The 24,425-nt window shown below is 51.9% G+C and overlaps 1 protein-coding gene across 6 annotated transcripts in view; it reads left to right on the top strand.

Moving 5' to 3' along the window:
• PPP2R2C (protein phosphatase 2 regulatory subunit Bgamma) overlaps positions 1-24,425 on the top strand; it is a 243,092-nt gene that overhangs the window by 97,855 nt on the left and 120,812 nt on the right. Inside the window, exon 1 of one of the 6 annotated variants that reach the window (XM_057302030.2) lies at positions 6,957-6,975. The exons of the other annotated variants lie outside the window; for them this stretch is intronic. The gene's annotated coding sequence lies outside the window, so the exon portion shown is untranslated. Of the gene's footprint in view, positions 1-6,956; positions 6,976-24,425 lie in introns of those variants that run through there. 6 annotated transcript variants of the gene reach the window in all.

The following is a 24,425-nucleotide window of genomic DNA, read 5'->3' as shown; positions in this document are numbered from 1 at the left end:
GTGCGGCAGGCGAGTCTGTGGTTACACACAGTGGCTCCCACAGCACGCTACCCTGTGTTCACTTGAGCGTCTGAGCCCCACGCACAGTGGACAGCTCATGCACCTTCTCAGTGCATCTGTAGTTTCACAGGCAGGGGCCATGCTTTCAACTGATGCTCCAAGGCATTGATGTTCTCATGCAGTGACTTCTAAGAAACATGAATGACGCAGGAACCCTATGGTGTCCTTTCTTAACGTGTGTTACGTGCCCATATTTGCCAATCGCTGACACTGAAAATGATTACACAGAAGGGAAGGGAAAAAGAGGGCACCTATAGTTCCTTTTCCTCCTAGTCCTTCCTTGTTTATTATTGAACCAAGGGTAGAGGGTGTTGGAAGAATGTACACATATCCAGAAATGAAATAAGAACAGTTAAGTTAGTTTGCTCTGGTAAGAACAAAATCCATATGCGAAATATAACTTGTGCATTTCGGTGAGTCTACATTCCAGTTACATGCTCTTATGTTTGCATTTAAAATTGGAGGTGCACACTAGAATGGTGAGTGATAAAATGCATGCTAAGAGTTTAAGCTTTTTTTTTTTTAAATTTGAATTGACATTAAATAGCAAATAACACCATGACAAAATATGGAAGGCATGAAAAGGCTTTGTATCTTAGCACCTTTAATGATGCTTTTCCTTTGCTTTTTGAAGAAGAGGCTCTGCATTTTCATTTTTCCCTGTGCCCCAGGAATTATAGGGTTGGCCCTGCTTTGCTGGAACTCTGGGTAGGGTGAACTCCTTGGCCCCGCCTTCTACCTCCTTGGCTTTCATGATTGGTGGAAATGGTGAGAGCCTGCCATCCATTGGGCAGCTCTTCCCTATGGGGAGGGGTTACAATATTAAATGTCCGTGCTCCTCTCTCACCCATTGGGTCCATGGGCCTCTGACTTCCAGGTTGCTCTACAGGGGAGAGGCCAACAGTTCTCTTGTTTTACAAGCTAGAAGTTAGACCTACCTCTCCCCACAGGACCAAGGGGTGGGGAGGTGAAGTAGGGGTCCATAGCTCTTTTTTTTCTACAGGTTTACCATTAATAAAGCAGATTTTTTTATTCCTGTCTTGCGGCCAGTCTTTTCTGTGTAATCCCAAGTCCCAGCAAGGAAGAGGGGTGACTGGTTACCTTGGCCCCACCCCCAAGTCACACAGTACACGTATTGACAACCATCATTTCATTGGCTGCATACTACTCCTGTGATACATGTGTCATCATTCAGTAGTTCAATTAATCATTTCCTTATGGCTGGATATTTAGTTCCCTCCCTTCCTTCCATCCCTCCCTTCCTCCCTTGCTTCCTTTTCTCTCTCTCTCTCTCTCCCCGCCCCTTTCTTATTTTCATAACTAACACTGCAGGAATGAACACCATTTGTGTGTGTGAAGACCCCCTACTCCCATCCTTACCCCTTAACCTTGGAATGATGCTCTTCAGAAGGAATTCCACACGTGCTATTTCATATAAAGATCACTAGCATTTTTAATATTGTTGACACACATTGGCAGATTATTCTCCAGAAAGTTTTTCTCTTTTACCACATGCTGATCAACATTAGGTAGTCTAATTTGTTTGACCTTTGCAAATATCAAAGATGAAAAATATTTGTTGTAATTCACGTCTGCATACCAATGAGGTTGAACATTTTTTCCTTTTGTTCAGCGGGTATTGGCTGATCCCTGTTATGTGCCCGGGTGACATTAGATTCTAGACATACAAAGTTGAAGAGCAAGGCTGTGTCTGCCTTGAAATGTGGACTCTCCTCTCCCAGTGTCTTGGGTGCCACTGAGGGACCTAGCTACTTCTCAGGAGAGAGTCTGGAGCTGCTGGAGGAGTCTGCACATCCCTCAGCACCCTGGGGAGACAGACATCTCACCATTAAGCCCTTGAGCAGAATGATCCAAGTGGACTTTAGGATGAAATAATTACAAAACAAACACAATAGCCATTATTATGATTCACCATTTATTGGCTATGTACTATAATGCTATATGCTGGACATGAGGCTGCGTGCATCTCACTGGAGATGCCCCAGACCTGATGTTGTGTATATTATTTCCCCATTTTACAGAGGAGAAAACTGAGGCTGAGGTGCTTGCTCAATGTTACATGGTTTGTAAGGGACAGAGCTGAGTTTTGAATGCAGCCTGCCAAACCCACACTCCTGACTGCTACATTAATTGGCTGGGACCCACAGGGCAGGGATAGGTGGCCTGTTCAGTTCTGATTATGCACCACACTTAGGAGGTTTTGGGATTTGAACTAGACTACCTGGCTTGGTGCTCTTGCTATCTGTGTTGCGATGAAAGGCAATCCAGAGGGGTCAGCAGGAGGAGAGACCCCCTTCACGGCACAGGTAGATGGCAGTGGCAGAGGCCACAGGTGGACACGTGGTCCAGGGACTGAAGGGCAGGTGGCATTTCCAGGTTGGGGGGGTGATGATGTGCTGGGACATGGCATTCTAGCGCATTCTGGGCAGGAGGAACGGTGTGTGCAAAGTGGCATAACACTTGTCCCCTGACAGTGTCCGGCTCGTCTGCTTGAGACCAGGAGGCAGTTAGTTAGTTGCCAGCCGACCCGGGAGCAGGACACACCTGGGGGCCCCTGTGCTGCCCAGGACAGGCACTGCCCTCCTTGCACAGTGGGGGCCATTGTCCTCCAGAACCCAGGGCTGAATGTCCCATTGAGGCAGAACAAAGGCTGCTCAGAGGTTCCCAGCTGGGGTGTGGGCTGCCCCTAGCAGGGATGGGATCTCCAACTGCAGGCCAAGGACCTCCTCCAGGCCGGCCTGGCCTCCTGCAGCCCCACCCCCACCCCTCCTCAGGACCAGGACTGTTGCTGCTGGAGGCTGGACCTGGGCTTGGGCTCCCAGGCCTGTGCTCTGGGTCTGGCACAGCTGCCGTGCCCTTGGCAGCTTCTTCATCCCCTGGGCAATTTCCCCATCTATGAAGCAGAGAGAGAGCGAGCTCCCAACCAGCAAGGCTTTCAGGCAGAATTGAATGAAACAGTGCACACTCTGTAGGTTAATCTCAATAAAAGGGAGCTCTTTCATGATCATGATTAGCTTCTGAATTTTTTTTACAATTTCAAAAAAGTTTTGATGCAAACTTTCAAATTTGTGCCATTTCTGGGCCAAAGTGTTTAAGAAGGGAGTGCACCTTCCCCACTCCCTCTTTCCCAGAGAAGGGAGAGATGCCACTCCCTGGAGCCCCTCATCACTCTGTGGAAGGGACTGCTGGCCAACTGTTACAAGAGGAGAAACTTCTTTGCATTTGTGAGAAAATAGTCTATTGAACTGCTTCCAATCTATCAAGATCTTGCTGTACTTCCTTCATTTACTCTCCCCTGCTTTTGGCTGAAGAATTGTTAGGCAAATCCAAGACTCCTGTCATTTCCCCGTTCCATCTGCAGGCATCTCTGAGTGTTGAGGGCATTTCTTGTAGCCCAGTGCTGTTATCCCACCTCACAAAACATATCCTGATTCTTTGTTACCTAAATTCTGGTCCATTTTATGAACGTCCCCAGTTGTCTCAGAAATGTCTCTTGTGGTTGGGTGGTTTGGCCCAGGATGCAAAGTCCTGCACCTGCGTTTGGCTGTTCTGTCTCTTGTCTTTTCTGACCTAGACTCAGCCTCCATCCCCTTTTCAGGCCACCAACTTGTTGAAGACATTTGTTATTATTTTATTTTATTTTTTTTTAAGACAGTTTCACTCTGTCGCCCAGGCTGGAGTGCAATGGCATGATCTTGGCTCACTGCAACCCCCGCCTCCCGGGTTCAAGTGATTCTCCTGCCTCAGCATCCTGAGCAGCTGGGACTACATACAGGTGCCCACCACCGACTAATTTTTGTATTTTTAGTAGAGACGGGGTTTCACCATGTTGGTCAGGCTGGTCTTGAACTCCTGACCTCAGGTAATCTGCCTTCATTATTATTTTAGAGATTACAGTGTCACTCCCACTGTCCCTAATTTGTGCCTGGATTCCATTTGCCCTGTGGGTCTGGAAGGCTGAGAGGTGGTTGCTGGGACCTGGGCATCGGCCTTGGGGCTGTCCCTCTCTCCTCTAGGACTCCTCTCCGCAGAGTGGTGCCCTCGCCACTCCCTGGCTGAGTGATCTTGGGCAAGTTGTCCAGCCAGGCCGTGCCTGGGTGACCACATCTGAGCTGGGGGTGAGCGTGGCTGCACCATCCTCTCTGGGATGTGGTGGGTGTTGAATGAGATGGTGCATGCCACGTGCTCCGTGGGCCTGGTGCCTGCGGGTCCCTGTCTTACCCCCATGATGGGGATGTGGCAGGAACTGGGGCAGCCACTGCCTGCCCACACAGTGCTCACTTTCTGTAGGGGACACACCCCTCAGCTGGTCACTACATACAGCAGGACCAGCACTTTCTGAGGGAAGAGGGATGTTCTCTTGGGAAGTCTGGATGCTGAAGACAGTTTGTTACTCTGATTAATACCAGTTACAAAGAATCCCCCACATTCCAGGGGCTTGATGCCATAGAAGTTTATCCCTTTGTAACATTTCATTGTGGATGATCCCGGTTGGCCCAGGAGTCTCTTCCACAGAGTGATGAGGGGCTCCAGACCCTTCTCATCTGTCAGCTCCCATGTCCTCTCCATTCTCCGGGGAAGAGGGTATGGGGAAGGTGCACTCCCTCCTTAAACACTTTGGCCCAGACATGGCACTTGTGACTTCCCTCACATTCCATTGGCCAGAGCTAGTCACATGGCCCCACCTTATGCAAGGGGCTCTAGGAAATGTAGTCCCTGGCTGGGCAGCCCAGTGGCTACTCTGCAGTGGGAAGAATCCTGCATCTTGGTGGATGACTTGCCATCTTTGCCACACGACCCCACAAAACAAACCTTTACATTCTCAGTCCAAAAAACCCTACTAAGAATCCTGTGCTGGAGACGCCCTCGCTCAACCCCTGACCCTCCCCTCTCCCTGCTTCAGTGTCCACACGTGCACGGTGCTGTGAGATGCAGAGTCCAGAGTCATGCGGTGGCTAGGAGGTCAGGGACGCCTTCCTGGGAGAGGCAATGTCTGAGCTGAGTCTGCAAAGCCAAATAGGTGGTGCCCAGGTGGATCAGGTAGGAGAGGGATTGCGGGCTTCAGCTGCAGCAGGGGTAAAGGCTGGTGTCTCGGGAGAGGGCATCCTGTGTAGAGAGGGGTCTGTGGGCCACTGAGATTTAGAGGATGTGTGTGGGGTGGAGTGGGGTGGGAGAGGAGCTGGAGTGGGATGGGAAGTGGGAGGCAGGACTGTTTGTGAAAGGCTTCAAATGCCGAGATAAGGAGTTTGGATTGTATCCTATTGACATTGTGGAACCAGATGGAGATGGGGCATTTCCCTTTGTTTGAAAGTATTTTGATTTCTATTGGCTGTCTTACTACAAAAAACATATGTAGTCATAGCAAAAAGTTCAGAAAATTTAGAAAGAGAAAAGGAGGAAAAGAAAATCCTACCACTGAAAATATTTTGGTATATATGTTTTTGCATATGTGTATACATACTATCTAGGTATATATATATTCCTACATTTTTTTATTCACTGAAAAATGGTTTTTGAGCATCTACTATGTGCGTATCCTATTTTGTAATCTTTAAAATTTTCCCTTAATGATATGGGAGCTTTCTAGCTTAGAAAATACACAGCCCATTTTCTTAGCTTGCTGGGCCTTCTATAACACAGTGCCACATACCGGGCGGTTGAAACAACAGAGACTTACCGCCTCACAGTGCTAGAGCTTGGGAGTCTAAGATCAAGGTGTTGGCAGGGTTGATTCCTTCTGAGGCCCCTCTCCTTGGCTTATAGATGAACATCTCCCTACTGTGTCTTCACATGGTCTTTCCTGTGTGTGTCTGTGTCCTTAGAGGGACACCAGGCATATTGAGTTAGGGCTCATCCATATGACTGCATTTTACCTTCGTCACCTTGTTAAAGGTCCTTTTTGTCAAACACAGTCACATTTTGAGGTTCTGGGGGTGAGGACTTCAACAAAGGAATCTTGGGGAGGGGGCACATTTCAGCCCGAAGCACCCATCATCATTGGTAATATCAGTCACATGCTTCTTCTATGTATTTTAAAGATTTCCATGCCGGTGGGTATGAGAAGTTATGGTTGGTTTAGGATCATGAGCAGTGTTGTGAGGGTCTCTTTGCACCTTTTTGCGTGCATATTTGGTTATTTCCCTAGGGTGTGGAATGGCTGCTTCTGAGAGTTTGGTCTTTCTGAAGTATCTTCATCTAATGTCAACTTTTCCTGATGACCAAACTTGGTACTAACAACTCCCTTTCCCCAGAGCATTGCTAGTGGTGGCTAGATCCAACATATTTAATATTTGCCAATATTATGGTAAAAATTGCTGTTTTTTTTTTTTGAGACAGAGGCTTGCTCTGTTGCTCAGGCTGGAGTGCAGTGTCGTGATCTTGGCTCACTGCAACCTCTGCCTCCCAGGCTCAAGCAATTCTTGTCTCTCAGTCTCCCAAGAAGCTGGCATTATAGGCTGTGTTCTTTTAAAGCATTTTTCGGTGAGATTGAACTTCCTTTATTATATTTATTGACCATGGCATATATTCAATTGTAAGTTTTTTTGTGCACCGTTCTTGGCCTGTTTCTCTACTGTAATTGTCATCTCTCTTGCAAACACTGACCCTTGGTTTGTTGTTTCTGGTAGCATTGATTTTATGTGGTTAGATGTCATGACTCTTGTCCTGCTGAGCATGGATCTCCCGTTCCACAATCATGAGAAGAACCAACAATATGGAGGAGGTGACACCGTGTAGCTTTGGAGGCTCAGTAAAAAATAGGTCGTGTGCTTCTGCCTTGGAGCCAGCCACCATATTGTGAGGAAGCCCAAGCAGTTTGTGGAGAGGCACATGCAGAGAGGAACCAAGGTCCTGGTTGAGCTGCCTGCCTAATATCCAGCACCACCTTGCCAGCAGGTGAGTGAGCCATCTTATAGGTAGAGCCTCCAGCCCTCAGGCAAGCCATCCATATGGAACAGAGATGAGCCATTCCCACAAAGACCTACCCAAACTGCAGATTCATGAACCAAATAAATGGTTTCTGCTTGAAGCCATTAAGTTTTGAAGTGCTTTGTTACACAGCAATGGGTAACTGGAAGAGTCATGGATTCCTGACATTGAATTCCTGGTCCTCCTCCTTCTCAGGCTACTTGTCTAGATGTTCTGTTCTCTCCATGATTCTGTGGATCCCTCAGAGCCTTCCGGTAACTTCCTTCTTTGCTTGTGTTAGCCTGGGTCAATCTCTGTTGCTTATAACTGACAGACATGGGAAACCAGCCCCAGCAATGAGAGGTGACCCAGCTCAGATCATGAGACAGGACAGGAACCCAGGCCTTTCTGAAACATAGCCCAGGGTCCCATCCCACAACGTGTCAGTAGACACCATGCCTGCTGGGTCATGCCTGCTTCCGCTGCACCCTGCACCCAGCTCAGCACCTGCTATCTTCCAAAGGCCATTGCTGATTGCTTGTACACACCTGTTAGTTCATGCACAGACAGCAAAGCACGTAGTTGTGCTGCCTCCTTGCCTTCCTGCTATGATCTGAATGTTTAAGTACCCCCTCCAAATTCACAGGTTGAAATCCAGACCCCCAATGTGAGGGTATTTAAAAGGTGGGGACTTTGGGAGTGATGAGGTTGTGAGGGTGGAGCCCTCATGGGTGGGATTAGTGCCCTTATAAAAGACCTTAGAGAGCTCCCTTGCCCTTCTGTCATGTGAGGACGCAGCGAGAAGGCACAGTTTGTGAGTCAGGAAGTTGGACCTCAGTGGACACCAAATCTGCTGTGCCTTGATCTTGGACTTCCAGCCTCCAGAATTGTGAGGAATAAATGCTTGTTGTTTATAAGCCACCCGGTCTATGATATTTTGTTATAGCAGCCTGAACAGACTAAGCCACTCCCAGTGATGAGCCTGCATGATGTTTTACACAAACAGATCACTGAAAGAAGGAATTGGCCAGCAAAGATGATGCTCAGCAGAGATGTGAAAGATGTTAATGCTGGAAGTGAAATTTAAATTGGAGGTAAATGGAGTCATAGAAGAAATCCATGATCTTGGGAAGCTGAAGCTACCCTTCAAGAAGCTCTTATGTGCAGCCAGAGGAGTTGAGTGAAGGTGAACACACTGATGTAAACCAGGAAAGGAGTTGTGCCGCAAAGCATGGAGTGTCTCAGAGGAAGCGAGGCTGGGAAAAACGTTAAAGGAACTCTTGAAGATATTTCACAGTGTTGAAAGCGCAAAGGATAAAATCCTGGAAGCTGATCTGGAGAAAGATAATTCTGCAAAGCATAGAAAGGGTGCTTTTTTGGTATCGTAAGGTATACGATAACAGTAGCGAGCACTGTGCAAACTCTCTCCATATGTCTTTTACAAAGAAATAAAGCACTTGACATCTCAATGTTTCTAATGCTTTAAATTACAGTGTACTAAATAAATATTAGTTGTACTATTTTAAAAAAAAACTTTCCCAGTTGGGCATTGTGGCTCACACCTGTAATCCAAGCACTTTGGGAGGCTGAGGTGGGAGGATCGCTTGAGCCCAGGAGTTCGAGACCAGCCTGGGCAATATAGTGAGACCCTGTCTCTTCAAAAAATAAAAAAAAATTAGCCAAGGATGGTGGCATGTGCCGGTAGTCCCAGCTACTCAGGAGGCTGAGGCTGGAGGATCACTTGAACCCAGGAGGTTGAGGCTGCAGTGAGCTATGATTGCACCACTGTACTCCAGCCTGGGTGTCAGAGCGAGACCCTGTCTCAAAAAGAAAAAAAAAATTCCCTATGCATTCCCTATGGACATTTGTAACTGTCCATAAAAGACTTTTTAATGTCTTGACAAAAAATTTTAAAGGCCACAGAACAATTGTAATTTCCTATTTGATTATTAGGATGGCTTTAAATGGTTTCAGCTTTCATGCTCTTTTTTTTTTTTTTTTGAGATGGAGTCTCGCTCTGTCGCCCAGGTGGGAGTACAGTGGTGTCATCTCAGCTCACTGCAACTTCTGTCTCCTGGTTCAAGCAATTCTCCTGCCTCAGCCTCCTGAGTAGCTGGGATTACAGGTGCCTGCCACCGCATCTGGCTAATTTTTGTATTTTTAGTAGAGACGGAATTTCACCATGTTGGCCAAGCTGATCTTGAACTCCTGACCTCAGGTGATCTGCCCGCCTTAGCCTCCCAAAGTGCTGGAATTATAGGCGCAAGCCACCGCACCTGGCTCATGCTCATTTTCATGGATCCACACCACCCGTACAGCAAGGACTGCCTGCACTCATTCCAAGTGGTCAGAGTGGTCACCGCATGGCCCCTCCACGTGGCCAGGCCACAGTGATGTTTCAAACCCTGGCTGGGGGATTGCATTCAATATCCCCTTATTAAAGGCGGCAGCTCAAGAATATTAAATCATGGGAATTCTTCACTGTGGAAGTGGGAAGGCAGCCCGTGGTTCACCGTGAGGGGCACCCAGAGCTCCCCCTCCACTGCGTTCAGTGTGCAGCCCTCCAGCCAGCCTGTCTGCTTCGGGAGCAATCCATCATGGAATGAACTGACCGAAGGATCGAGGGGCTGAATGATGTGGTTCCTACGCCGACTTTCAATGTGAAAGGTGATAAAAACAGCCCTGAATATTTTATAGCCCCAAGGAGAGGTAAGGCTCTTTATTGAAGCTGTGAAAATATAATCCATCATGATAATGTGTCCCATATCGTCAGACTCTGCGAGCTAAGTTGTGTGTATGTTAAGGTGCTCTTTTTTGAGAAGATCTTAATTTTATTTCTCTATTTTATTTCATTACAGAAACGTTTGAACATGTAGACAGTAGAATAAAGGGGGGGGAAAATAACATCCTTCATTTCACTACTCCAGAAACACTGCTCACATTTTGTTGCATTTCCTTCTAACTACCCCCTGCAGATTGTACTATATTTTGTGTCTTTTAAAATATTAAATGCACTGTCAACATTTTCCCGTATTATCCTGCACTCTGAGTTAACAATTTTTATTGGCTGCATAATACTTCACGATGTAGGTATTATTATTCATTCAATAACTATTTATGGATTCATTGATCCGGTTAGTGTTGATTGTCTATAACACGTGTGTGGGTGGGGTAGGGGGATTCAGGAAGAAGGAATAGGGCGCAGCTCCCCCTCCCCAGGATTTCTGGAACCAGGGAGACATAACAGATGGCTGTGATCCGGTGTGAGGGGCAGGGATGCAGTGGGCCCGGTTGCAGCCTGGGAGCAGGTGGTCAGAGATGCAAGGCTGTGGGCAGCAGTGGTTGGTGGTCCACAGCAGTAGGCAGCAGGGGGAGGGGGCGACATTCATGGCAGGAGGGACATTATGGGCACAGCACGGCGTGGTGTGTTCAGGGTTGGTGGAGCGTTCACTTACAGTCTTGCAGATCCTAGCAGGTGTGGTGGTGATCTGTCGAGGCAGGGGAGGGAGACGGAACTGAGAGTCATCAAAAGTCTCTGGGAGTTTGGAAAGGAGAGTAGGGGGCTCAGAGGGAGTGTGAGCACTTCCAGCAGAGGTGAGAAAGCCCCCAGTAAGTTGCCCAGGGTGGGCAGTGGAAGGGAAGTGGAGGTGAACGTTGTGGGGTGGAGAGGGTTTTCAGGCAGGCTGGGAGCTGCCCAGTGTGCTGGAGGAAGGCTGGGTCTCCTTGCATGGTGTTTGGTCAATGCAAGACCACAGGAGTGTGACTAGAAGGCTGAGGGTGCAGATGGTGGCAGGTGGAGGACGGAGAGAGCTTCTCCCACTGCTGAACAACGACTGCCCCAACTTTATGGGATGAGCATTCTTATGAATGCCCATTGTCCTGTATTCCAGATTATTCTTGTGTCTGTCCAGGTAGGGATGCAATTTCTTGATGTAAGGCTATAGGTGTTCTTAAGGGCTTGCATAAAGATGTGAATATGATGTTGTCTAGTAGAGTAAAAATCAAATTGGGCGAAACATTTTTGTTTGGGTGATTTTTAGAAGAGTAACTCCACGAATGCAACGCAGCTCTGGAGTCATCTGTAGATTACAGCAAGCCCATCAGTCTCTACGTCTCTTGCTTACAACAAAGGATTGATTTCAGCTCCAGCACTAGGTGACTTGTGCTGTGTTCATTATCTCTTGATAGGTGTCTGACAGGAGATGGGGCTTGGGCTGTGCCAGGGAGGAGCCGTGTGGTGCACCACCTATCTCTGCAGGCGTAACTATTTTGTCTTCATGGCAAAATAATAGCGATGATGGTGATGAGGAGGGAAGCTACCATTTCTTGACTGCTCCTGTGTCATGACATGTTGGTGATCACATTAGGGCTTTATGTCCACTCTGGGAGGTGGTGAGAATGACATCGCGTTTGCACATCAGGACGCTGAGCCTCAGAGAGGTTGAGTCCTAGGATGAAGGCCACACAGTGAGTGCCACAGGTACCGTTACCACCTAACAAATGACTCTGGAGCTCAGTGATGTGATGACAACCATTTTATTCTGTCTCTTGGATTCTGTGAGTCAGGAATTTGGGCAGAGCTTGGCTGGGCAAACCTTCTGCTCTAAATGGCCACCCATGAGTCTTCCAAGCTGGTGGGTGGACTGATCTGGAGGGACTGAGATGGTCTCACTCACACATTTTCTGCGGGGTGGGGAGAGTTGGAAGGCGGGGCTCCCCTCTCCAGCGTGCAGTCTCAGGGCAGTTGGACTCCTTCGATGGCAGCTGGCTTTCCCGAATCAAGTGTCCCCAGATAACCAGGTGGAAGCTGCTTGGCCCTTCCTGACCCCTTGGACATCTCAGTGTCAATTGTGTCACCTTCATTTAGTTCAAGCAAGTCACAGGCCAGCCCAGGTTGAAGGGCAGTTGGACTCAACCTTTGCATGTGGGAAGGGCCAGGTTACATGGTAGAAAAGCAGATGGGATAGGAGACCGTGCTCTGGCCCTCTCTGGGAAACACGGTGTGCCACAGATGCCCTGGGCAGAGCCAAGACCCCCCACTGGGCTCTGTCTGACCTTGGAGCCACTGCCCCGCTCCTGAGCAACACCCTCTTGTCCCCCTGAACAGTCACAGGAAGAACGGGTCCCTCTCTCCATGCCATTTTCCTGTTAAAAAATGCAAAAACATCCCATACTTTTGCTCATTTAAACACAGAGGAAAGGAGGTGAGTGAAAGCTTTCTTTAGGGGTAGATTAGATGTGAGGCAGACCGGTGGCCCTGGGTGTGCACCGGGTAGAAATTATTCTTACAAACAGGGCCGGGTGGGGGTGCAGCCTGCCACCGCCCCTCTGGCCATCTGCCTCCACAGGAGGCTTGCAGGTGCCCACATCAGCCAACGTGGCCCTCGGTGGGGCTGTGCTTGCCTTCTTGCCAGGGCCACTGCAGTAGGGAGGACTGCAGAGCAGAAACAGGTGAGCTGGGCTGAATGTTCTGCTTGGCTAATTCAGTGTGGCTTGACTCCAAGAAGGACACACCGACCTCCCCATCATCTTGTTTGTTCAGCCTTGCAGAAGCAGTTTTATGAGAAACCATTACAGCCCCGGTGGTCTGGGCCCAGACCCGGTGCACACCACGTGCCCGCACTGGTCGGGGGGGGACCATTCTCGGTGAATATGATGGATGCACAGGAAGCCGCCCTGCCATTCAGTGAGAGCTCACCGTGTGTCTGCCCCTGGGGTGGGGTGGGGTGGGCAGTTTCCAGCCTTTACCCATGGGATAGAGCTGCTGGAGGTCTCCCCGAGCTGAGGAGGCAGAGCTGCGGTGGCTGGGGCTGGGGGATGCCATGGATACTTCCTGCAAGTCCTGATGCTGCTCCTTCCTCTTTGGGGATCTGTCTCCCATACTGTCCCTGCTGCCTTTACATCTTCAGGGTGGAGAGGGACTCTGGCCACCCTGGGGCCAACCATCCTGTGTCACTGCTGGTGTTTGTGACCTGCGGTGGGCCCTCCCTCAACTCTGTATCTCCAGCTCTAAGCCAGAGACAAGAATATCCTCTGTGGGGGGGTCCCTTCAAGGGTGGATGGAGATGAGGCATTAGGTGTGTCTGATGCTGAGGAACGGCCCCGCACCTGCTCATCTTTATGATGAGCAGTGGGACTGCGGGCAGAGGGAGCCACACGCATCCATCCTGGCTCTCAGCATCCCAGGGAAAGATGTTCTTCTGTATCCTGATCAGCCTCGCCCTTTAACCAACCACAGGCTGCCTGCAGTGTGGCCATGGGGAGCTGGAGTCAGGCATGGTGGCAGCTCTTCTAGACAGTAGGCAGTAGGTAAGCCTGCTGATCACGGAGCCGAGATTCTCTGTGGGACAGAGCTGGTCCCCAGCATCCCTGTGGCCTTTGGGCCAAGAACTCAGTCGGCTACTTTTCTTCCAGGCTTGGGAACACTCAGGGTAGGCTGGGAGTCCCCTGGTCTCAGCCTGTGAGCCCCACATAAGCCTGTGGATAGCACCAGCTCAGCAGGTGACCCCCTCATCAAAACCCCAAACTGGGATGCTTCTCTGGCTACATAGGCATGGCCACATGGGGACAGTGGGAGGACATGTGATAATTTGGGGCAGCGGCTGAAAGCCTAGGGGTTAGGGCTGCTGTGTCCTTCTAAGGTGGTGCAGGGCACACAGCCCTCTGGGCCTCAGTTTCCTCTTCTGTGAAATGAGGACTCTATCTTGGGGCCGCAAATGCCAGTGTCTTCTCTGGAAGAAAGGGCAACTGCTGAGGGAAGCAGCACACAGGTGTGAGGGCCCAGGCCCCAGACGGGATCCCACAAAGACCTAGGACAGTGAGCCAAGAGCGGAGAGAGGGGACGAGGGTGGACTGGGGTGGGCCCCAGGAGCTGGGAAGTGAGGAAAATCCAGCTGTACCCTGAGGGTTATACTCCACTGCCAGTGTTCACAGGATCTGGAGCTGATGGGGACCTGCGGTGTCACCCTGAAGGGACAGATGGCCCCCAGGCTAGCAGGAGGTGGCAGCGTCCATTTGGCAGCAACATTTGACAAGCAGAAGGCAGCTGGTCCCTCCTGCTTTCTGTCCAGGCTCTTGGGGCTGGGACCCCACTCCCAGCCCTGTCCTCCCCAACCTCCCCACACTTACACAGGCCACTCTGGGGCAGAGGAGGGGTGCTGTGATTTGTGGGTTTGGGAGAAGTTGGAAGCATAATGTGTCAGGCCTGCAGCTCAGTCCACACTGCCTGTGCCAGGTGGAGCAGATGAGGGCATCCCTGGCTCTGGGGTGGTGTCACTGTTCACACTTTGTCCTATAGCCAGGCCCTTCTTGGGGGTGAGGGTTCCGTGGAGCCCTCCATCTGCCTGGCTCTGCCGATCCAACTCTTTTCTCTCTCTTGGGGGTTTCAAACTTAGACAGGAATAGGGGTGTCATTTATTGGGCCCCAGACAACCTGACCAGGCCCTCAGAGCACTGAGGCCGGGAGGAGGAGGGTGGAAGGAGATGGGAAGAGTTTCCTTTGTCCTCTCTCCCTGGCCATCCCCAAACCTCCACACAAACCTGGGGTGGCTGAGCATTCATTATGCTTTGTCTTCGTAAATAGGCAGCTATAAAAACCTATCAGCGTGCAGCACCTTCTCCATAAAACAGGCTGGATGGATTTATAACCCAGGTCCCCTCCCCGAGAGAAGCTGGCAAAGCAGACCCCAGCCCGCGCTGGCTGCCATCACCCTCCCTGCCCCCGTCCCACCTCATGCAAGAAACAGAAGGGGAAGCACATTGAGTTGTAATATGTTTTTGATGGAATTTGTCACAATAAGAAACTGGATTTTGTTGGGGCTCATGGGATGTTTAGGAAAGAGCCAGAGAGTGGTGCAAGCTGTGGGCCGTGCCGAGAAGCCTGGGCTACAGGAGGGCAGGGGCTGGAGTGTTGGCAGGGTCGCACAGTGGCTCATCTGGACAGTCCACAGCGGATCCAGCCCACACTGTGTCAGACACTTTGCTGGGACTGGGGGATGTGGCTGTGGGTACGATTGACAAGGTCTGTGTCCTGAGGAGCCCGCAGAGCAGATGAGATGGACATGTGGTCAGTGATGGTACCGTGTCGGGTGGAAGAGACAATAGGCTGAGCTGCCCAGAGCATCGCCTGACCAGCTTGGGTGGTGGCAGATCCAGGAGGGCTTCCTGGAAGAAGTGAATTTATTCAACACATGTTCACTAGAGCCAGTGATGTTTAGGCACTGAGAGTGTTGCCAGGGATACAGGAGAGAATGGGAGAGTCCCTGAGTCATTCCAGACTGTGGGGCTGAAGTGTCCGCCGATGGAGGTGTGGGAAGGGCACAGCGGCTTCCCACGTGAGCAAGGAGCTATGCAATGTGGCAGGTGGCAGGGCCAGGCGGAGGTGCCTCCACTTGTTTCCAGACCCCACCCCCTACCCAGGTATGGAATTGTTGTCTCCAGTTGGCAGAGAAGGAAACTGAAGTGGGGGTTTCACCTCTTAGGAATGGGTAGGCCAGGATTTTAACCCACGCCTGCAGACACCAAATCTATCCCTCGCTCAGGCCTGCACTGACCTCCGTGCACCTCTGGGGCTCCAGGCAGCTGCCTGGGTGGGTGCTGTGTCTGGGGTCTCTCCTGGCGTTCCTTAGGCCCCTCCCCTATCACCGTCCTTCATTATTCACTTGGATGCCTTGATGGTCGGGGCTGGAACCCCCCGAGCTGACCCACCATGCGGCTCATCTTCCTTCTCCTTCCAGTGCTTGGCGAACTTGAGAGTGAGGCTGAACCGTTGCTTGATTTTTCTGTGACCCAGATGAAGAACTGGGTAACCATTTGCTCAATAAAGTGAGAGACCCCATGTTCTGGTTAAAGTGGAGGCACTGAGGACCAGCGAGGGGAAGGCAGTACTTGTATTTGTCAGCCTGGAGGAGACACCAGATACCAGCCAGACCACCCCAGCCTGTATCTCGACCACCACCTGCAGTTGGTACTGAACCCCCCACTCCACCCCATAGATGAGACAGTTGAAGCCCAGAGAGGCCAGGCTTCTTGCCGAGGGCTGCACAGCCGGCAGGGATGCTGGAATTGGGATTTGGCCCCAGCCTTGTCTGACTCTAAAGCCAATGCTATTTCCACCATACCCAGTGTCTCCCAGAGCTAATTTTGCGGCTGGAACTCCAACCCGCAAAGCTATCTAGGACAGGCAACTCGATGAAAGAGAATTAGGAGGGAATCCTAGAAAAATGGGGCTCGGCAGCTCCCGGGGAAGCCTGGAGAGGAGGTGGCGCCGAAGCCTCTGCCAGCAGATTGGGGTGGGGCTGTTTTCAGTCCTCTCTGGCGAGGTGTTTTGAAGCCTCCTCTGGGAACCGTGTGCCTCTGTCCAGGACTGGCTGTCTCTCTGGAAATCATACCCTGGCAGCATTTGGCTTTGGGTGAAAGGAGAAGAGAAGATTCTGGCCATTCAGAGCAGGCCCTTGTGCGGGATGGAGCCCATTTTCCAGAACTCTTGGGACAGGGACCAGGGTGGCAGGCAGGGGCCCGTGGACTGCCTGGGGGACCTGGTGCTCGGGGACTTAGAGATTTGTTTTCCTGCTGAATATATTGCTTTCTCGTGCCTGCTTTGTGCAACCACGTGAGGATGTGGGGGTGAGGATGGCCGACAGGACACGGGAGTCCCTCCCGACAGGGGCCAGGCGGCGGCGGGGGTCCGCATGTCTCACGTCAGCACGGCTCTGTGTTTTCACTCCTCTCCAGCACATATTTAGTGGAAATGAACTCATTTTATTATTAAAAATTAAAGTCATGCATTCATAGGGTAAACAAGATTGAGAGCATGCGGAGGTGCACTGTGAAAGTGCAGTTCTCTCGGAACGGGCACTTAGAGACGCGCCTGTTCTCTGCAGCTGCCGCAGGGGTCTCATCTTGTTGGGACAGAACACGGTTGATGCATCCAATTGGCTGTTGATCAACATCAGGTTGTGTCTAGTTTCGTTTTTTTTCCCGTTTCGCACGGTGCTGCGAATTCACGGCTGTGCCAGTGTATCTGAGGGTAAATCCCACGAGTGGGCCTTGGAGAGTCAGAGGGTGGGGCCTTCTACGTGGACTTGGTGTGGTTGGGTGTGTGGTGCCTGCATGGGGCTATGTGTTTTTAGCCCTTCCTTCTGACAGGTTCTGGAGGCCTCCTCTGTGCCTGCCAGCCGTGCAGCCGCTGAGCTGAGCATCACCCAAGGCTTGCCTGAACCTGGCCTGGGTCCCAAAGGAACACCGCTCTGGGGCATGGAGGTTGGCTGGTTGAGAACTAAAGCCACATCAGCAGGGGCACTGCCCCCACCTGCTGGGGTCAGCCCCCGCCCGGAGTTCAGCAGGACCTCCGTGAGCCTTCATGCAGGTGGCTCATTGCAGCACGTCCCCTTGGGGTGGTGGCCATTGGCTTGTGGTTCCTTTGCTCATTGGGGGGAGGAGGACAGCCAGGCACAGGTGAAAGGGGCTTGGGGGTGACGATTCTAGTCCTTGGCCCGGGGAGTGTCCCTGGGCTTCTGTGGCCTCACCTCCCTGGGTAGTCAGGAGGGTTACGAGGGTGGGGCCTGGCCCTGGGGACTCCAGGGTGTGGCAGCGGTGGGAGAGAGGAAACAGCCCTGAGATGGAGGGAGAGAAGGGCGATCCAGATGGCGGTGGCCTCCTCACCCCTTGGCCAGTGATGCATGGTAGTGGTTTTGACGGGCTGACCTCGAGGGTCTGCCTGGGAGCCGCTTGGAACTCTCTGGAGGTGGGGCCGGCCCTGGTGGGGGCAGGAAGGTCCCAGAGCAGCTTGTTAAGTGGGCTGAGGACAAGTGTCGGGAGACCAGGGCCTGGATCCCGCTCCAGTACCCCTCTCCGTGTGACCTCCAAGGGATCCACCTGCCTTGGCCTCTCAAAGTGCTGGGATTACAGGTGTGAGCCACTGTGCCCAGGCTGTGCCCAGTGTACCCATCAGTAAAGCAGGGATCAAACAGTTATTAAATCCTGCAGCGGTGGTGAGAGCCACCTGAGGAAACGATGCAAAGAGCTTTGACGGAGTCTGGCACAGAGAACGCACCCAATAAATGACTGCCGTGACGATCTTTCTTCTCGCCCTCAGGTGGTCTCTGGAAGCTCCTTTGTGCGGGGTTTTCTCATTTGCCAGCTGTGCATCCCCCGGTCGTAGTGCGGCTCCCACGGGGGTGTGCGCAGGAGCCTCTGCTCCTCCTATGCTTCCTGAAAAAGGGCCCAGGGAATATTTCCATCAGGAATAACTGAGTGAATCCCAGAAACTTCCTATCACATTTAGGGTGATTAGGCAGATGCATACGATTCTCGCTGTGGGAAAGGAGCTGGCGACCTCGATGGGTTGTGGTTCCCGCAGGGATGTGCTTGCGCTGCTGTTACTCCAGCTGTAGCTGAGGCACAGGAGAAAATGGAGACCCCGAGAAGTTCAGAGGCTTGTGCAGGTCACGCTGTTCCTACGAGGTAGACCCTGACTTTGACCCCAGGCTGTGTCCCTGCCAAGCTTGGAGCCTCTTTCTCAAAAGGGCGACGGAAGGATGTTGTTACAGATGTGGTTGCCAGTTTCCTCCTTTTCATTAAATTACCAGGGAAATGGTCTCTTGCAACCCCCCTAAAGCAGCGGGAAGGAGGAGGACAAAGGTCAGGTCGCCATCTCTGCTGGCATGTGAGTGGGGTGGGGGTGGGGGTGGGGAGCTAGGAGACCCGGCGCTGGGCCCTTGAAATATCCACATTTCCACAACATTCTGGGTGTCAGTGAGCCCCTGCCTTCCTCCCTCACATTTATCCGGAGCTCTTCCTCCGCAGGGAAGAACAACAGCCCGAGATGGGGTTATTTCAAGGGGATTTCCATGGAAACGGGAGGGTGGGAGGTTCCTCCCAGCACTTGTATAATGGGAGTTGGCTGAGGTGGCAGCGTGTCCCCACGGAAGGGTGCGAGGGACCTTCTCTTCACTGCAGGCCTCCTCAGAGTGGGAGGCACTGACCCGAGAGTGGCTGGCTCCCCTTGCATGCTCCCACCCTCTCTATCCAGCTCAAGACCCCGGGGCTCCTTGGTGTGAGTGAGAGCCAGGCCAGCTCCCCAAGGACCCCCCAGGCCTGGTCCTTCCCATGGTCTCTTTTCTCTGGCAGGTCTTTGTCTTGGGCTGCCGCCAGCCACAGCTTCCTGGCAGGACCTCTTGGCAGGACCTCTGTGCTTTGAGCCGCTGTTGCTCTGCCAAGACCTTGCCCTACACCGCGGCCTGAATCAGCCCAGCACCCCTTCGCCTCTGTTGCAGTGCTCACATTTATCCCTCACTCCTCCGCCCAGCACTTTTTTTTTTTTTTTTACAAGCAGAAACTTTGCTTTATAAAAGAATTCTGCTGTGAGCTGCTGTATCCTCTCTGAGCCTCCCTTTTCTCATCTGCTGAATGGGAACAGCAGTGCCTGCCATGCCTGCTTGGTGAGGATTCCATCAAGCAGGGAGACAGTGGGCTGTCGGCGGGGAGTCTGAGCAGGTGTACCAGTATTTCCAGTCAGCTGATCGCTGATAGACACGTTCTTGGAGGCAGGGAACTCGGAGGCCTGCAGACGTGCCCCGGGATGACAAGATTCATCAGTTCCTACAAGCCCTGCCTGGGCCTTGTGCTTTTCAGTGTGTCCTGGGCTTTCCTGTGTGAAATCTTACCTGACTTTTATGCCACCTTGAGAAGAGTGATATTCATCTCCGTTGTACAGATGAGGAAACTGAGGCTCAGGGAGGCAACGTGATCTTTGCAAGGATCCATCTGTTCCCCCCGTGGCCTGGCTGCCCCTCCTGGCAGTGCAGGTGGAGTTAAAACCATACAGGAGTTAAAATGAGCCTCGATGGGGGTGGGAAGCTGCGACTGGAAAACGTCCGATGCTCTCCCAAGTCAAATTGTGCTTGGTGTCTGTGGGTATGTCCGTGTGGGGGAGGGAAGCTCAGCCCTTTTGAAAAGTGGGGGGTGGTTTGACGACGCTGCAGGGGCAGCTCCGAGTTCTAGAGTCTCAGAACGTGGTTCTAGGCATTTCTTGTGGATCAAGTGCTGTTCTGAGCACTTTAATATCCAGCGTGACCATAAGGATAAGTGCCACTGTTACTGGCTTTTTCACAGATGAGGAAACTGAGGCACAGAGGGATTAGGTAAAGTGACTGGAGTCACTCAGCCAGGATGTGAATCACAGCCCACACCCATGAGCACCAGGAAGCCTTGGCTTTCAGGGTCCTTGGAGGGTGTGCCGGGCAGTCGCCTCAGCTGGGAAACCTTGGGCTTGTCTCCAGGCCATGTGGCCATGTGAGACAGGAGTCCTCCTGCGTTAGGTTCTGCGACACTGTGGACAGAGGGCGGAGGACCCCAGCCCTCCCTTGGAACATCATGTTGGTGTGAGACATTTGGAGCCAGGCCTCCCTGCTTAGAAAGCACCTCTTGGGTCACTTGCATTAGTGAAGTTATACATTTGAAACTCCATTTATTTATTTATTTATTTAGAGACAGGGTCTCTCCTTGTCACCCAGACTAGAGTACCGTGGTGCCATCATAGCTCACTGCAGCCTCAAACTCCTAGACTCAAGTGATCCCCCTGCCGGGGCCTCCCAGAGTGCTGGCATTACAGGCGTGGGCCACAGCACCTGGCTGAAACTCCCTTTTCATGAAAAGAAACAGCTTCAACTTTGCAGTCTCATCTGTCTGTCTATGAGGCTGTGCCTTTGTGTGAGATGAGAGCAGTCACTGTCACTTGCTCTTTGAATATTTGATTAACAGGTAAACAGCCTGAAATCCATTTGACATCTTATCCTTTTGCAAACTTGGCTAAATTCTCTTAAATTGGTACCAGTTGGATTAATTAAATGCATGGTTGCTTATACATGTGTGTGGAAATGATTCTGGCAGGTCATGTCTTAGCTAGATAGTGAACATAAGCGTCTAGAATATTCTCAGCTGTTGCAGAGATTGCCAGGAATGACCTTGAAAAAGTTTGGGAGAGGGTTTTTTTTTTTGGTTTTTATTTTGCTTTTTTTGAGACAGGGTCTCACTCTGTCACCTAGGCTGGAGTGCAGTGATGTGATCTCAGCTCACTGTAACCTCTGCCTCCCAGGCTCAAGCGGTCCTCCTGCCTCAGCCTCCCGAGTAGCTGGGACTACAGGCATGCACCAACATACCCGGCTAATTTTTGTATTTTTTTTTTGGTAGAGATGGGGTCTCACCATGTTGCCCAGACTGATCTGGAACCCCTAGGCTGAAGGGATCCACCTGCCTTGGCCTCTCAAAGTGCTGGGATTATAGGCGTGAGCCACTGTGCCCAGGCTGGAGAGGTTTTTGGATGCACTGGGCCATGGATGTGAAGGTGAACACATGGAAACGATCCCTGCCACCTGCTTGTGTGTCCAGTGGACATGTCTCTGATTTATCCAGATTGTTACACTGTGTCAAAGTGAAAACTGCTGAGAGTAGAGCCATCTGCCTGGCCAGGCATCGCTTGGAAGCGTGAAGACGCTTTGCCTTTTTGTCTCATGATTCTCTCTCCATGTGCAGCTTCGTTGGCTTAAAAGAAATTAAGAAACTGGGCCCCCGCTTAGGACCTGCTGAAGTGCAGAGTTACTGTCTTTGAAGTGGTGGGGTAGGAAAAATAGGAAATAAGGGGTCTGATCATTTTGAGAAACCTCAGGGAGATTTACACCTGGGCTGTGCGAGGACCCCGGAGAGTGGCAGAGTGTATTTGGAATTTCCAGTAGTCCTCATTCCCCCCTTAATATCCAGAGGATCTGGGGCCTCAGTCTTCTTATCTGTTAAATGGGACAAGTAACGACTAGGCTTTGGGGTTGTCAGGAAGACTGAATAAGAAAATGGGTATGAAAACAGTGGTCACGGTGCCTGGCCCTCCATCCCTGTCTCCACCAGGCCTACCTGTCTGGCCCAGGCCTCCCTGATCTCCGCGGGAGCAGACCTCCTGTAATGGTGTCAAAGGACCCTTGTTCTATTTATCCATCTGATTTCCATTTTCGGGGCCACTGCCTCTAGCCATGTTAGGCACATGGTGAGTGTCTGTCCCATCAATCCTTGTCGATTCTGTGGTCCTGGGTGGGCCATAGTGTTTCTAACCTGTCCACTCTCTCCTAATCAGGCATTTGGACCTGTTCGGGTTCCCAAACTCTGTCACAGGCAGAGGGCTGCAGGAGGCTACTCACGGGCCAGGGTTGTTTGGACCTGGTTGGGTTTCCAAGCTCTCTCGCAGTCAGGGGGCTGCAGGAGGCTACACATGGGCCAGGGTTGGGCTGCTGGGCTGCTGCTGTGTTGGAGCCGCCTAGCACTTGCTTCGTCGCTGCACCTGAGAGGCTGTGTGGGCTGAGACAGCCAGAAAAGATGCACCGGGAGCCATCTGTTTGCAGCCCTTGGACCAGATGGTCTGCAAGGACTCCAGGGGGGGCGGTGGGGTGGGGAGGGAATACATTTGCCGAGCACCCAGCATCTTTCAGAGCCTCAGCACAGCCCTACAAGCTGGGCATTGCCATCATGTTTATACGGACCAGGAACACGAGGCTCAGAGTGACTGAGTCACTGGTGACAGTCACCCAGCCAGGAAGTGGCATAGGTGGGGCTTGAACCCAGGGCTTCCTGAGTCCCAGGCTAGTGTTCTTTGCCTCAGGCTGCTGAGGTTCCAGCTGAATGTTGCGGCAGAGTGACTTCTGAGAAGTACCACGGAAGGGGGTGACTCACGCCGGGGTGGTCTGGCTTCTCTGCCCAGTGCCTGAGGACACCCAGGTCCCTCTGCGGCCTTGGGGCTTTACCCAGCGTCTGCATGGCATCCCGCAGCACCCTGCCTCTGGAGCGCACCCTGTGTGTATCCTAAAGTACGCTTTGCCTAGAAAACCTTTCTAATGAAACTGGTGGAAGATGGAGAAGCCAAATTCAGTTTTCAGAGATGACACTAATCCTATTAAGGTTGATGGGGCCAGAGCGTGTGTGGAATTAGTCCTGCCAGGCGGCGGCCGGGCACCTGCCAGGAAGGCTGGAGGGGATCCTAACAAGAGTGGTGCCGAGGAGAGAGAGGGAAGGGGCCTCATCTCTCCCAGAGGTTTAAAAAAACTGAGGCCACTGTAGAGCTTGGTTCTCCCGGGTTCCTGGGGTGGAAAACAGGGCTTCCCACAGCAGACGGAAATGGGAGGTGGGCAGTGGTCACCGAGCAGGGAGGCTGTGAAGTAGTCATTTAGGTCGGGAAAGTCACGCAAGATCTCCAAGCTTCAGTCTCCTTAGCTGTGATGGGGGGAATGGGTGCCCCCCTCGGGCGACTTGTGGGACCCAGAACTCATCACGCAGAGTGTCCCACTGCTGTGCAGCCACTAGCTGCTCGGTGCTGGGGCTGTGGTATGAGCATGGACTCTGGAGTCAGAATTCCTGCCTTCAAAGCCCCACTCCTCACCTTGCTAGCTGTGTGGCCTGGGGTGAGTTGCATAACCTCTCCATGCCTCAGTTCCTTCATCTATGAAATGGGGAGACTGAAACTGTACCCCACACCCTAGGGGTGTTGGAACTTAAGTGAGTTAATTCATATAAAACACGGAGTGAGTGCCTGGTACGCAGGAAGTGCTCAGTTCCTCTTGGTGCCTGTGATTATTCCCATAATCATCACTGGTGTCACCTTGTCGCCTCTCCCAGCCCTTGGGGCCATGCTATTTGTGGTAGGAAATGGGGCCTGAAACCACCAAACTAAACTGGACTGAATGATCAGTCCACCGACCGCCACAGTCACGGCTTGGTGGCCCCACGGACTGAAGCACGTGGCCAAGGGCAGTTTTCCCTTCTCTGTGTGGGTTCCATTGGGTCCAAGTACGTTGTTCCTAAGCCCAGGCCTCTGGCCACTCACCCACCTCCTGCTGAGAGCAGGCAGAGCTGATGCCCCTCTCTGGGCAGAATCAGCCCACGGCTGGGAGGGGAGGCCAGGCCTGCTACTGGGGGTGCAGATAGTGGGGAGCTGCAGGCCAGCCACTGGAAACCTGGCCTGTGTGCTGAGACAGCACATTAGACACAGTCTGGTGGCCTTCCCATAGATCAGGCCACAGAGTCCTCATCCTGGGTCCACCCAAGGCACTGGCCATTTCCAGATCAAAGAGCAGGTGGATTCCAGAGTGAGACGGTCCTCTCTGCTGGTTGCCTTCCCCCACCCACGGACACCGTTTGGCTTTGATGGGGCTGTGTCCTAGGCTTGACCCAGGTGGTCAGGAGCCTTCCACTATGCAGTGGGATATGCTGCAGGAGTAGGGCGGAGAAGGAAGGGAATGGCCGGTGGTGAACAGCTGCCATGCCCCAGGCATTTAATTTTGACCGCAGTGCTGGGGGGCCATACCCAGTAATACAGATGAAGGACTGAGACTCAAGGGTCAGTGCTTGCCCAGAGACCCACAGTGAAGAGTGGGGCCATCGTGTTGCATGCGTGTGGCTGG

This window comes from Pan paniscus, chromosome 3, assembly GCF_029289425.2.
Source record: "Pan paniscus chromosome 3, NHGRI_mPanPan1-v2.0_pri, whole genome shotgun sequence".
NCBI classification, from domain to species: Eukaryota; Metazoa; Chordata; class Mammalia; order Primates; family Hominidae; genus Pan; species Pan paniscus.
This window is presented reverse-complemented; position numbering and strand designations above follow the sequence as displayed.